General features: G+C 38.5%; 1 protein-coding gene across 4 annotated transcripts in view; it reads right to left on the reverse strand.

The window, feature by feature from the left end:
* Positions 1–15559, reverse strand: part of APC (APC regulator of WNT signaling pathway) — a 94659-nt gene that overhangs the window by 70955 nt on the left and 8145 nt on the right. The window contains exon 1 of one of the 4 annotated variants that reach the window (XM_064403146.1): positions 1606–1710. The exons of the other annotated variants lie outside the window; for them this stretch is intronic. The gene's annotated coding sequence lies outside the window, so the exon portion shown is untranslated. Of the gene's footprint in view, positions 1–1605; positions 1711–15559 lie in introns of those variants that run through there. 4 annotated transcript variants of the gene reach the window in all.

Below are 15559 nucleotides of genomic sequence, written 5' to 3' on the forward strand. Positions count from 1 at the left end.
AAATACCTCTGCATCTTCTGTTTCTTTTAACATTTAAGCAATTGTAAGCGAGACTCAAAATGCCAAAGCAGAAACAACTACTATCACAAATTTACCTTTTGAAACCAGTTATTCCAAACAGTAAGTTCCTGAGTGATGTTTTAAAATGTAATATTATCCAAAGCCTCTCTAACGGATAAAACACAGGAGATTAATGATTCTAAAAATAATGGTGTATAATAGAATTTTTTTTGAGGCAATATATAAAGCAGGTATTTAAACTGAGGCTTTCTGTTATCAAACCTTTTTTGTGCATCACTGTATTTAACGGAACCGAAAAGATGAGTGTTTTAATAGTTGCTTCAAGTCTCCTTAAAAATACAGAAGAGTCTGGTTCCAGGAAATGGCTTTCCGTATACATGATTATGTATATTTTCAAAGAACCATAATCTTGACAAAATATTCTGAAATCTATTACCTGTATTAGATAACAGAAAAAATTAACTAAATAGTAAAAAGACAATAGGAAAAAAATTAAGAAGCATTTTCAACACAACAAACAGCAAAGGGTGGAAAAAGTACTTAAAAACGGAAATAGATCGATGTCGTGCTATTCACGTATGAACTGAAATTTACTGAAAATACTTCTATGCAACTAAGAAGCTATATGCTTCTTGCTACGCCTTTAAAAGGCATTTTTCAGGGTATGACTCTCCAAATCAAGTCAAAACCGGGCCCTGCTGGTCCTCTGGAGAAAATCCCATCAAACGAAAAATGCCCCTTACACCCCACAGACAAGGTCCTCCATGTGCGTCGATAGGAAGAATACCGTGTCTTGACACAAAACCCGAACAGGATAAAATGATCTGGCAGCATATGTGTCCTCCAAAAATCACCAGGCATTTTTGCAAAAGCAAGGAGCGCTCTGCTAGCAATGACCTAATTACTAGCATAAAAGCTGCGTATCTGACAAAGGGGAATAAAGGACCCACTGCTTCATACATAATTTATTAAGATTTCCCACAGCATTCAGGTTAAGTCGCGGACCCAAGCACCTCTTTGTGATGTTAAATAAATCTGTGAGAAGTCAGCGGATCCCAGGGCGCGCCGAGGGCGCAGCGCTGCCCCCCGAGCGCTCCCGCCGGCCGCCCACCCGCGCGTCCCCCGCGCTGCGGCAGCGGAGGCGCCGCCGCCCGTCCCTAACAAAGCCGGGCCGGTGCCACCCGCGGGCAGCGCCTCGCCGCCCCGCGAGGGGCACCTCCATGGCTCTGCCCGCACCGAGACCCCTGCCCGTCGCCGCTCCCCCTCCTCCTCCCGGCCCCGGAGCCCGCGCAGGGGTTCCGCAGGGCTTTGTGCCTCCGGCCGACGCGGCGCGCTGCACTCGGTCCCGCCCGCGGCGGCGCCCCAACGCACCCGCCCGCCTGCCCGTCCCCGCGGCTCCTCTCCCCGCCGCGCGAAAGCCTTTTCTAGCACCCCCAGTTTTTTGGTTTTTCTTTTTGGTTTTCGGAAGGAAAGGAGCTGCCTTTTTTTTTTTCTTTAACCCGCGAAACCGCTTCCTCCCCCCTACCCTTGCCCGTCCCGGGCGCGGCGAGCCTCGCCCGCGCGGGAAGCCGCCGCCGCACTCACCCCATGGCCGCGGCCGCCGCGCCTCCATGCCCGCGCCAGCGCCAGCGCCCGGCCCCGCCCGCGCCACCGGCTGTGCCAGCGCCGCGCGCACGGCGCGGCCCCGCGGGTCACGTGCGTCGCAGCCAATGGCGCGCGCGGCCGCCCCCGCCCCGCCCCGGCCCGGGCGGAGCTTCGCACGCGGCCCCGGCGCTGCCCGCGCGCCCGGCCAGCGAACCCGCGCTGCGCGAACCCGCCCGGGCCGCGCCGCGCCGCGCCCGGCCGCCGCTCTTCACCCGCCGGCCGAAACACAACATTTAACATTTTTCACGTAGAAATGAAACCAGGTTCTGCGTGTAGTAGCATGAAAGCTGGTACAGCTCACCTAGAAATAAATTGAGACATTGCTTATTAAAAAGGCAGCAGGAAGTGTGTCCTTCAAGGGCATCTCAGATTTCTCAGCAGTTCAATAAAACATTGTTTTCATGTGCTTTTCAGATATGAAATTGTTACTTCTACTTGGTGGCTTAACAATAAATCAAATATATTTAACATTTAAGCGATGCTAAATCAGAACAATAAGTACAAGTTGGAAAAAAAATTCTAAAAGACAAATGAATTTATGAAGGAAATCAATTTATGAAACTATTTTATGATCTCCTTTCAGAAATTATCTCTCTCCAAGGGTAAGAATGTAACAACATGTTCATGAGGATGACTCAAAACTTCAAGGAAGCACACTACTGAAATCCAAGAGACAGGAGAAATTAAGCCATATTTCAGCTGTGTTTGTTTTTCACTTTAAAAAACAATTATCTATATAACAGGTACTACAGGAATCTTTTTAAAAACATTGATATAAAGTCAGCTTTGCAGAAACAGCACAATATTAAACCTTTTAAATCCACTAGAATGATTCAAGACTAAATCTATGGGCAGTGCCACCCATCTCAACAAAATGGCATGATAGAAGACATCTGAAAAGGTGCAATGGTTCCCCACCCAGAGCGGAACAATACCCTTCCCTGTGGTATGTTACATAAATTACGGAGTTATACACTTATACAAGGGGACATAAGGATAGGTAACTCATTAAAAACATACGTCCTGATATGCCTTTTTATAATCCTTCATTCTGCTTATAATAATCTTTTTGATTTGCATGAGACAAGCAAACATGTAGGACCTCATGGCTGGGATGAGATTAAATGAAAGGCACTGCAGGCCTCTGTGTGCATGCAAGCAATTGCACCACACATGACTTAAATGCTACTAATTTTATTACAGCTGTTTCCTCATACCTTCTTTTTCCAATCAGAGAAGTAAATAATCCACACTCAGAAAATATGCCCTTTACCAGCTAACCTTTTATCAAACATCTTCACGATTAAGAAGATGTGTGACATGTCATCTGCTATCTTCAGGATAGTTTTGCACAAAATTCTCTAACTTCACCACTCAGGCTAACCACAGAGGTACTGTCACTTCAGCTGTTACATTAAAATATTTTAAGCCAAAGTTAAGTGAGCCATTAGTCAAGAGTGTTCCAGGCTTTATGATTTTTTGCTATAAATCTTCTATTAATTACAGTAATCGTTGACATCCTATGGTTTATGGTGGTTTATGATACACTTGATTCCATTTCACAGCAACCAAGTTTATCCTCCCTCAGCTGTAACAAATTGTCACAGTACTCTTAACAGTTCAAATTTTAGAACCTAGCTAGTCATTAGACCTAAAGCCATCTTACTTGATATCTTAGTGATATACACCACTGCTCTACCCCTCAGAAAATCAAACCAAAATGCTCCCAGTTGTTTTTGTGAAGCTCTCTCCGTCCTAAAATTCTTTATGTTAGTAATAAGCATACATTCAAATAAATAGACATCACTCAACACCTTTGTTATCAGTTGGCAAATTGTTGCAATAGGAGTTGTACCTTAATACCAAAACAGGATACTCCAGTAGTAGTTTTAAACCTGAAGAGGGGCAAGTGTTCAGAAGTGGCAAGTGTCCACACAGCCTGGAATGACTATGTGTGCAAAGCTGACACCAGAGAAACTGACATACTAGGTACTTGAAAACTAAATTCCACACTTAAAAGTGAAAAACTAAGCTTTGAGAAGTAATTTTCTAGAACCCAAACCATGTGTACTAAAGATGGAAGGCTATGTATTCATTTACACACACCATAGTGCATTTTCTGCAGCTCTGAAAAACTAACTGTAGTTCCCACTATATGAAAAGATTTTTTGCTACTCCTGGTACTGGTTAATCTTTTTTGAGTCTGGGAGTCACAATCAGAGCAAATTCACTGTAGCCTGAAGTCCCACATTTATTTGCAGAACAAGCAGAAACATAAATTCTTTAATGTTTTGTGCCAAGATGACAGCCAAGTGGGAGGGAAAAAGACTTCCTCCCTCATTGTAATGCCCATTCTGTTATGATTTCATAAACATGGCAGCTTATGGTCTGTGCCTGTGTCACATGTACTTACCTCTGCAACAAAATCCAGTACTAAGTCAAATTCAGTTTAATAAACGGCATGCTTTGACCCTTCCCCTATTGCATCTTTCAGTGGTGTCAATCCACTGCTATACAGGTGAATATATTCCCTCAAAACTGCTTTCTATGTGCAGTACTGGATTTTCTTAATAAACTAATACCAACAAAACACTGTTTGAGGGGAAAAAAAAAGGCCAGGCACACAGGAAAAAAGAAAGGAATTTTACAAGAAAAAGTCTTTAGACTAAGTTTATTTTTGGCTAGTTCTTTTCTGTCTGGAAGATGGAACAGCATGACTTTTTAATTATTTGAAAAAACCATTACCAAGACAGACTTAGCAATACCTGCAAGATATTACATAAACCCACCCTTTTAAATCTATCAGAAGACTCAAATCTCTGCATGAATCCATGTAAGCTATCAAATCCAAAGGACAAAAAGTTTCAATATCTAAAGATACCTGTTCAGTTTCAAATTACTTCTATGATTTTGGACAAGATCAATGCAGCCTACTCAGCCCAGCACTTCTCAACAGTCAGATGGGAATTTGGGCTCAGAAATGGAATGGCAGTATTTTTAAGGCAATTTTTCATGCAATCTATATGGTGTTTCCCATTGCATTTATAAAAATATATTTTGAGACCAAATGAAATTGTCATTTACTGTTACAACCCACTACTAAGTAATGCTAATTAGAATCTCTGAGTAGATCAAAGTCTGAATTTTTAAAAACATAAGGTACATTCCCCAAAGTATCTATTTGCCACATTAAATCACAACTACTACAACAGAAATTGCAAGAGGTTTTCTGGTTTTAGATAGCTGGCTCATAAATTCTCTCAACCGTTGCAACCTCGCCCTCTGCAGCAATACTCTTCTCTGTAGAAGCTTTTCACTATTTAATACATTTAAAGTGATTGATATTTCATTATTAGTCATTGAACATGCACAGAACTACCTACCTCAGAAACCCTGGGCAGGGAGTGGTTGGGTAATGAACTAAATTCTCTCACTGGTGCCAGGAACTATTTTGGCATTACTTGCCAATGTGAAACAATACCGCTGCTGAGATCTTGCCTTCAGAATTTTCTAGTGCAATATTTAGGCATTGACTTGTATTAGACTGCACTTTTTTAGAAAGATGGTACTTCACAGATTTCATTAACAAGATAAACTGAAGACATTTCACATCTGTTTTACATAAAGTTTCATCTCGACACAGGACTCAATGACAAATTTTAGCAGCTGTAACCAAAGGTTGTCTTGTGCCTTTCAACTTTACATGGGAAAAAAAAAATCAATAAAGCTGAACATTCTCTTTGTTCCTTATTTTCTTTAGTACTGTGAAGATACATTCATGTCTCTCACTACCTCACAAAGACCAGGTTTCCTCTGAGGCCTGTCCTTACCATCTGATCAGGACCAGTGAAAGTTGGCATACACACTTGGGAAGACTCATAACTTGCTCCCATTGGCATTAGTATCACTGTTTTGGCCATTAAGAGCTATAGCCCTGCTTTCTCCATCAAAATTCTCTCATATATACTGCATATTTTTCCCCAACTATAGGAACTTCAACTATGAGCACTAGAAAGGTCATCAGAAATTTTCCTGAGGATCAATAACCTAAAGGACTGCCTTTCTCACGCAGATGAAGAAAGAATGAAGACAATAACTTTGTCATTGTTCCCAATGAATCATCCAGAACACCTGCAGTAGTCCTACAAAACCAGGAATTTTCTGTACTGAGAACAGATTTTCTACTATACTAATGTACAAAATTCCAGCTTTTTTTTTCCCCCCCAGGAAGCTGTGCTACCAGTTCCTGAACTTTAGAAGATTTTTCCACAAGCAATGACAAGGTCTGTCTTTCCTTGTTTGTGGGGTCAATTAGCTACCCCACAGACATGCACCATAAGCTAAATGAGAAAAGCAGAAAATTGCATGCTGTTTAGCTATTTCACAACTAAATCAGAGGTACAGAAATACATTACTTGCTCTTTAAATCCTTTACTATTTAATGCTCTCTACTGTTTGCCAATTCCTTACTTTTGTCCAGAAGTAGTCTGCTCTCTGGGGCATCTCCCACTCACACTTTCTTCCCTCTCACTAAGTTTTTCCATCTGTATGAAGCTTTCTTGCTTTAAATTAAAAAATAAATAAAAATCAAGGAGAAATACTGCTTCCTTCCTCACAACTGTTAGCTCTAGTGTGGAGCCATGGCCCAGCCTGCAATACTGGCCACATTTTCTAAAAACAGTAAAGCAATAATGAAGAGTTTGTTTAGAAAACCATTAATCCAGTGTATTTCACCATCCACTCTTCTATCTCAGCTATATAATAAACACCATCTGACACAACTTTGTGTCAAATTACCTATGATTTCCTCCTCCACTAATTAAGAACATCACACTATCTTGGCATTATATCACTTCATTTCCTCTGCTGTGGCTCTTTCAGGCTTGTTAGGTAAGTTTACTGTATCTGCATATTGTAATTTTCACCTCTTGCTTCATGGATGGTGCTTATTTAATCCACTGAGTGGCTCACCCTTTGAAAAAATTTGGAAGCTGATTTTAGAGATGTGAGCTAGGAATCTTTGTCTTTAATGTGCAGAAAGTGAGTTCACAGTGATCAGGTAAAGAGCTGACTTTCAAGTGTAGCTTAGCCCACTCACCAGGCTGTGTTGGTATGTGCAAACCCACTCATTCCAACTACTTATCCAGCAAATTTGAAAACATGTAATCGCACCTTTTAGCCCATCTGTAAATCTGTTTCAGTAGTCTGTTAAAGATATTGAAGGCTGAATATCTTCAATATAAAAGCCCTTGGTAAGCATACCTCAGGGATTCTCTGGTGATTAATTTTCAGATGGAAGGTTATGCCTAGAGGACATTTTTCAATAATACATACGTTTTCTCTTTTCTCCATCATGGCCATAGACTAGAAAAATATGTTTGAAGAAAGATAAAAAACAGTATATTTTCTCATGTTTCTTGGGAAGTCTCAGACTCTGGATCTGTTTGATGGCAGATCTGCTCTGAGTGCACACTTGGAACACTTGAAGTGGCCTGGATTGCAAGATAAACGCCTATTTTGCTGCTTCTTCATACTCAGCATTAACCATGAGAAGTCACAGTACTCACATGGCACACGGATGGCTGCATGTGCAAGTGGATGGTTAGATTCAGTTTCTTCTTACACTGTGGTTGACAGAGGTCCCTGCTAAAAGATGGATGCTATATGGTTATGTAAGCTTTATAGTGTCCAGGAGCATACCAGAATTCTACACCACTCTGACAAATGGAAGCTCTATCAGTGGAATATTTACCTTTTTCTTCACAATCTTCATTTCAGTCCTCCCTTTGTTTGGTTTGAACCAGATGTTCTTAATGCAAGAGCTAATTTCTTGTAAGCATTCTGACATTTTAGTAGTAATAAATCAGTTAGCTGAAGGTCATCTATTTAGCTAGAGGTCATCAACACGTTTTTTTGCCAATGGTATTGAAAAGGAGGGAAAGTAAATTTTTGTGGAATCCTGTAAGCAACGACCTTTTCCAAAAAACGTATGTTAACCATGACCATTCTCCAAGTCTACTAAGATTAAAAAAGTTCCAGCTAGACACAAGTTTCTTAAAACCCACTGCATTAAGAAAGCCTGTGACAAGATCTAGAAACTCACAGATCTAGCTAACTCATAGCTGTGAGTTCTTTCACTGTAATTATAATCTTTTTAAAAGAACTTAAAATTAAGGCTTGAGCCTTAGAGGCTCTTAGCTACAACAGGACAACTGTATCAAATCAATCTAGAAAAACTATCATTTACGAGATAAAGTGCTGGCAAGGAATCTGAGGACACATACATCATACTCAAAGATATATAAAAAAATTCCACATTTCAGTACATAAAAGTAATTACTAGGGAGTTTGAAGAAAGACCACAAATAAAAATGGCTTGTCAAGGAAGATTTATGCTGTATGGTTTAAGGAGTAAAACTTAGCTGGTTTAGAAAAAGGTAGGCTGCTTTTTATCACTGTACACTGAAAATATTTTTAAGTGTCACAAGTTTAAGGAGATCCATCAGCACAGATCAGACAAACTGGAAATTAATTTCTCAACATTGCTGCAGTTAATCAAATCAAAAAAGTTCAGTAGGAATTAAGCCCACAAGTTGAGACAAGAGGCTGTTCTACAGCCTCTGATGTAAGGGTCACACTGAACAGTGCTGGGATCCACTTCAGGGCTGAAATACACTAAAGTTTATGATTCAGTTAATTCAGAATTTAATTCCTTGTGGTGTGCATATACTCATAAGGTCTTGGAACAATCATAATCAAGTCTCACACCACCAAGATTGAGGTGATTGCTTGGTAAGGTTAGGAAAGAAAATCCCCCAGCTCATTTCTTGGGACCAATACAGAACTTCACCATTAATTGATTTCTGTGCATAAAAAGATGAGCTGCTGTGGGAGGAAGCACTCCTACAGAAAGAAGAAAATTAACTCTGTCTCAGCTAAAAACCAGGACAAGAATGGACTTGTGCTCTCAGGTAGCACAACCCTCCAAGACACCTGGCCATCATGCAGTTTTTCTGCTCACTGCCATATAAATGACTGCAAATAATGATTCATGTCATATTTTTGGGTTAGGTTTTGCTCTGGTAGCCTTCTTACTCTCTTTAGTTTATTTATTTACCATAAAAATTGGATGATTTGGGTCTCACTCCCTTAGGGAATTGCTGTTACACAAGCCTCTAGGGAATGGTGGCATACTAATTTTTTCCCTCCTCATTTGGCACATTGTCTAGTCAGTTTATTGAAAGCAAAAAATACACAGCCTCAATTCAAAATATGTGCTGCTGGTGTGGGTGCGAGGAATTACATTCTTCTGTTGGGGTTTTGAATTAATGACATCTTTAAATCTTAATTTCAGTAACACTTAATGAGGGGGGAAAAAACCCCTTTTTTCCCTTTAGTTGGAGAGGGAAGTGGTGTTATAAAAGTCTGAGAAATCTAGAATATCTTATGATATATTCTTCTAATAATGAAGGTCCAACTTACTGAATAGCCAACAAGGGATAAAAATGCAAGCATAAGCTGCTCTGCCCAGTAGTCAAGCAGCATGAACACTTTTTTAAAAATTGATCTACACGCAGAGTAGGAAAGAAATACAAATTTGAAATATTCATTGTATTTCTAGACAAGCTGCTTCCAGTTCCAAGCTCTACACATGTAACAACAGTGCTCCACAGTGATCCCCATTTTTAGAAGTCACACAAAACTGCCCTTTCTTTGGGCCATTTACCATCTTGGAAATCACCGTGCATCTTCAAAGTAACAAAATCAGCATCTGAAACAGCTATGACTGAAAATTTATCACTGCCCAAGTTACTTCAGTACAATACTGGGAAAAAGCAGTTGAAAAAAAGGACTGATATCCATGCCCAGAGCAAATAAAGCATCAGTGGAGTAAAAGCTGAAAAAATACATTTAAGTCTGTCAAAAACTGAGAAGGGAGGAATTCCTTGATCTAGATAGAATACATATTTCAGTTGCAGCTTCTCTTCCCAGTTTGAATCCAAAGTCACCAGCTAATCAACCAAAATACTTAAACTGCATGCACTAAATCTTAGAACCCATAATAGAAATGCATGATTAAAGTATATAATGTTGCAACTCCAAGAAACAGTCAGATTATGATGTAACAATTTAAAACTAACATCACTGGTGTACTTTGCATTTTAGATTTCAATCCCTATGACAGGAGAAGGGAAAATTTTAATTAATCACAACAATACCTATAAAAGCTCTCCATCACTAAGTATACTAGAAGACTACTTTTTCTTCTAATACATAACCCAAATACTTCAATCTTAAATGAAAAGATTGTGTTTTCAAAAATTTCCAATGCCAGTCAGCTAGAACACCAGCCCTTAGTCATATCTGACACAAACAGTCCTTCTCAGGATGGATTAGCATTTCACAGATCCATTACTCTTTATAAATGTATATATTTCTAATCAAGTACAGAATCCCTTGCTAGAAGTAATTTGTAACATTTTAATGATGAAACTCAAACTATTCAAGTTTAAAGTTTGTCTTGCAAACTCAAGTAAACTGAGCAATCCAAATAAAACTCTGACAAACAAACATAATACATTTTTTCTACACAAAGAAAAAAATCCAAATAGAGTAGTCTTGCAGGGAAACTTAATGCCTGAAAATTAAGGTAAGCTGAGAGTTCAAGAATTTTAAGTATTTCCCACAACACTGAAGGAGTTAATTTTGTAAGCTAATTACCCCAGGTGGCAAGAGAAAGACAGAAATCTTCACAGTAGGTAATACTTGTTCTAACAAGGAAGAAACAATAGGAGCAATCCCATGCCATTGACAAAATCCCTTCTGTCACTTGAACAGAAAACCAAAGTCGTTCTCCAGAAACACAATAGTCAGTAATTGAAATTTTCTTATTCAAGACTATGAATGAGCTGTTGTCCAGTCTCACTTCTTTATTTTTCTGCTTTACTTGATTTTTTTCCCCATCTCGTGACCAGACACTTGGGAATTTTGTTCGATATTCACGTTGTGGCACTCATTCATCACATTATCACATACAGGTGTAACTGAAGTCATCTGGATGAGTGACTCGACCAGAATGGCTCTGTGTGCCCAGATGTGCACCCACCACACAGGTGGGTGGGACAGCACCTGTGACAAAACACAGCCACTCCACAATGTCCAAGCACTTCCAGGAAAGGCTGGAGTCACAGCATGACTTCACTGAGTGAGCTACAAAAGTAGCGGCCTTCTAGTCTATACCTGGCTGACATTTTTCCTGGTGTTCTCATATTTACTGGTTTCTGCCCCTCCTTCCCCGAAGAGCAAATGCTGCCAAGTGCTGGTAGTGAGGCTCATGACAGCCTTACTGCCCAGTCCAAGTGCCTGGTAGTGTTCTGCACCGCAGGCTTTGAACAGCAAATTGCTTTAGCATAAAAGCTGCGTCCTTTTAAGGATTTGAGGTTTCCACAACATAAAGCAGTTCTGAACCTTATGAGGCTTCTAGAAAACACAAACAATATAATTATATTTAGAACTTAGATAATTCAAAACAGAGGCAAGAATCATGAAAAGCACTATCCATCCATGCTCAGAAATGGTACAGTAAACATAAATGGAACACATATTGAATAAAACAGACAATTCTTCTCCAAACAGTGAACCAGGTGGCAAACTGCTGACACTAACAATTACTTGGCATTCTAAAGAACTCCATCACTTCTACATCACTAGTCAGAAAATTTTCAAACAACAGACACTGGCTAAGGAAGTAACAGATAAGTACCTTCCAAAGCCACCCATATTGAGAGCATTTGACTTTTAAGACAAGAGTTAATATACTGGCAGAGAGCAGAAATAAAACAGCCACAGCAGCACTGGTACCTTGAGGGTGAACACATCTTCCAGTATTTTCTGAACAAGTTAAAATATTCTAAACCACCTAAGACTTCTAAATTAGAAAACAGTGAATTACAACCCGGCTTTGTCACTACAACTAATTTCAGGTCTTCCTTGCTGCACACATACCAGACTGTCACATGGACTCTTCAATAGCTTTACATCATTCTGGGCACTATTTCACTTGTGGAAAAAAAAAGACCTGGACATCTTGCTCACAAGTAAAATTGAGAGAGTGATTTGGAACAGTATAAAGACAGTCATGTATGGACAACTGCTCTTTCATGGAAAACAAAGCAATACACAAATCCACTGGTTTTAGAGGAAGACAAGTTCTCTTTCTCCATTCAATTAATTCTTTTCAGCTTCCAGCACTTGAAACATTTTTTTGGAAAAAGCTTTATGAATCAAGTCTAGTTCTCAAGGTCTTAAATGACATTTAGACATTTAATTAGCAAGCCATCACTTGGACTGGCATCTAAAGCTTTTGTCAGAGACCTAATTCCATGCCAATTCAAACATCCCATTAGTCTTATATTAACCAAAAAGAAGCCTCATAATATTCTGGCTACTTGATTGCACTGGCGTGCATTAACACAACAGTGGAATGAATCTAACTGAATGCAAGGATATAGATTTACAGTGTATACATATTAAATTAACACAGATGTTCTAGGACAAAAATGTAATAACCATGTATGTATATGAACGGGTACTCAGGCATACTTTGTGCTTCTTGGTACCCTGTATGAAATGTCAGAGACACTGAAGTGAAAAAAAGAAAAAAAAAGGCAAAAAGATTGACTTAATAAAAGCTGTTTAAGTGATTCCAAACTATGCCCTGCTCTTAAACCTTTCTAGAGCTCATTCTGAACATATTTAGACACTTATACATGTGAATAAAGCATCATTATTCTATGTTGTCATTTATCCCCTAAGACATGTTCAATCCATCAGACTTCTAAAAAGTAACTAACATCTATAACAATGCATATAAACAAATAAGCTGTATTTGGAAAGAAAGAAAAATCACAGTGCCCTTTTTCATCTCGTATTTCTAATCTAGACCTGTAGTTTTCACTGAAATAACAAAACAAGATGTAGAAAAATTCTAGAAATCATTTGCATGCATTCTGTAAGGTATTTTCCTTGCTTTTGTGGAAACAGAGTCACTGCTCCACTACAATGGGCTAAAATCAGACTCCTATACAATGAAATGCTTGTAGTTGAACAATTTGAATACCATAGAACAAAGCCCTAATACAGTAATTCTGCTGAAATACAGAGAAGAAGGAAAACTTGTACGAAGAATGATTAAAGAAACAGGTATATAAAGAAATTGGAAGTATTGAAAGCATTCAGTTGTCTTTAAATATGGTATTTATAAAGTCTGTAAACAAAATTTTTAGTATACTAAAAAATTATTTTTAAAAATCAGTTTAACTTTATGTTAAAAAGTAACTATGTGGAAGTATATCAATCATATATTGGATTTGTTAACCTTGGAATCTCATGTATTTCAGCACTACCTGCAGACACTATCTCCTCAGCAATGACAGGTGACAAGAATAGTGTTACTAGGGTTATTGTAACTGAAGTTTTTACTGCAAAACTGCTGACAAATACATTTTTGATGACAGAAGTAAATAAATTGTAACATAATCAGCTTTTTTTTTTTTTAACTGGTCTAGATCCTGGTCCATAGTAGATGCTACACAGCAGTTATTTTTGTTGCATACCACCTGTTGATAGCCAATAATTTTACCCAAACTTCATTCCACATGTAAGTCTTTCATGACTAATACAGAGTAACCAAGAAGACTTTACTTGAGCCCTTGGACTGCAAATTCTGTGGGAAACAGCTTAGAAAGGATAGAGATCTTAAATGCAGATCTTTCTGAGTAAAAAATACAGACTTTGCAAACAATCTCAGTAAGAAGAGGCAAGCATTTAATGGCAGAAATCCCATTATTCAAGGCATATACAGCATTTTCTTTGTAGAATGTCTAACTCAAATACCTGTATCTCTCCCTCCACAACAGAGATGAATTCTAAAAGCCACAACAACAACAACAAAAAAAAACCAACAAAACCAAACAAACAAAACCAAAAAACAAACAAACAAACAAAAAAAACCCAAAACCAAAAAAAAACCCAAAAAAAAAAAAAAAAAAAAAACCCCACAAGAAAACAAACAAAAAAACACCAAAAAAAGTGGGAAAAAAAGTACTGAGGAGTTCAAGACGACTTTGGTCTGGTATCTTTTCTACTATAGTGAAGCAGCACAGCTACTTAGCCCTTTACGACGTACGCTTTGCCCATCATAAGTGGGAATTTTTCACTCAAAGAACCTCTAAACATGAGGATAAGAGACACTCTTTCTTTCAGGCAAGCATTAGGGGTGCAGGCAAGCATTATGGGTGCTGGAACAGGCCTGAAAGTACAAACTTTTCTTTCAGAATAAAAGCTATTTCCCTTTGTCATGAAAATTAAGTCTCTACTTATGTACTTCAAGCTTTAACTGAAGAGCTAAATGGTAAGATGGCCAGCATTTTCACTGAAATAAGCAAGTTGCTATAGAATACCAAAATTTCAAACCAGGAACTACATCAGCCACAGGAAAAATATTTTTTTATTAAATAGGTAGAAGCAGTGCAATGGTCACCCACTTGGACCCTTAAAAGACAATAAGTAGACTTCTGATAATGTTTCAAAGTGTTGGGCACTAGAACTCACCACTTAATTACATGAAAAAGCTAACAAATGAAGGCATACCAAATTTCTGGGCCTGAGAACCAGCTTACACCTTTTTGAATAGTAAAGCCAACATCCAGATCAATATGATTACCAAAAGACTTTGCGACACACAAATAAATACTTTCAAATGTGTATTTTCAAAACATCAAGTATTAGGATGGTGTTTTGGAAACAAGTAACCATGGAAAAGACACATGAAATCTGAGCAGCACTAACCAAGATAGACTGTAGCAGTATGACACTAAGATGTCAGCGACTTGAGACAAAGTGGAAGTTATTTGCAAGACTTGCATCTGAATTTAGAACTACAAAGACAGCGCTACTATGACCCGAGTCCAAGAGGAACAGCTGAGGAACTCAGTATTTTTATTCAGACACTGTAAACACAAATACTTAATAAAAAAACTTAATAAAACTAAGAGCTTGTCTGATCAAACTACTTTACTCCATTTCCAAAATACATGTCTTGTTTCATAGTTTGATGAAGCTTAGCCTGTTCCAAAGGATGTTAGACTTACAAAAACAATGGAGATAACCGTTGATAACTGAAATGACAGTCAACACCACAGCACTCAAAAAATGTTGCATTACCTCTTTACAGATGGTTCAAGTGGGCAAGGAATAGATTGCAATAGTAAATTACATCAGAAATTAGGCCATTTCTACTCCACTTTTTTTTTAATATATGAGCATTTAAAATATTTCAATTATCAGTGATAACTGAATGTTTCAATGTTTCCATTAGAAAGAAAATAAAAGCTGTTGCTACATCACACTAGTAGAAGAAACCTTGACCACCTATGAGGGACAAGCAGCATGACTGCTTCTGGTGGAACACAAACATATCTGCTCAAATTCTTATACCACAGCCTCACAAAACACTTTTCCTGTATCTAGTGAATTACATGACAGTTCTGTTACTATATTTGTTTCCAAACAAAGTTATATTTTTAAAAGAAAAAAGAGTCTATGTAGCAGTGGGGGAAAATGTTGGAAAATTCTTATAACCTTCACACAATAGTGTTTGATCCCTATTAATGACTAACGCTTAGTTATACCATATAGTGCTTAGTTAATAACTTTCCCAATAACTTTTTAAATTTATTGTTTTAATTAACCATAAGCAGTGTAAATTTCTGCTTTGTCACCTGTCACTGCAGCCAGCATTTAGTAAGGTTTGTCATAGCCTGCTGTTCCCTCTGTAGGAACAGAGTTTGGGAAAATTACTGAAATTCTTCTAAAACCAATTCCAGTCAAGCTG

Source organism: Passer domesticus, chromosome Z (assembly GCF_036417665.1).
Source record: "Passer domesticus isolate bPasDom1 chromosome Z, bPasDom1.hap1, whole genome shotgun sequence".
NCBI lineage: Eukaryota > Metazoa > Chordata > Aves > Passeriformes > Passeridae > Passer > Passer domesticus.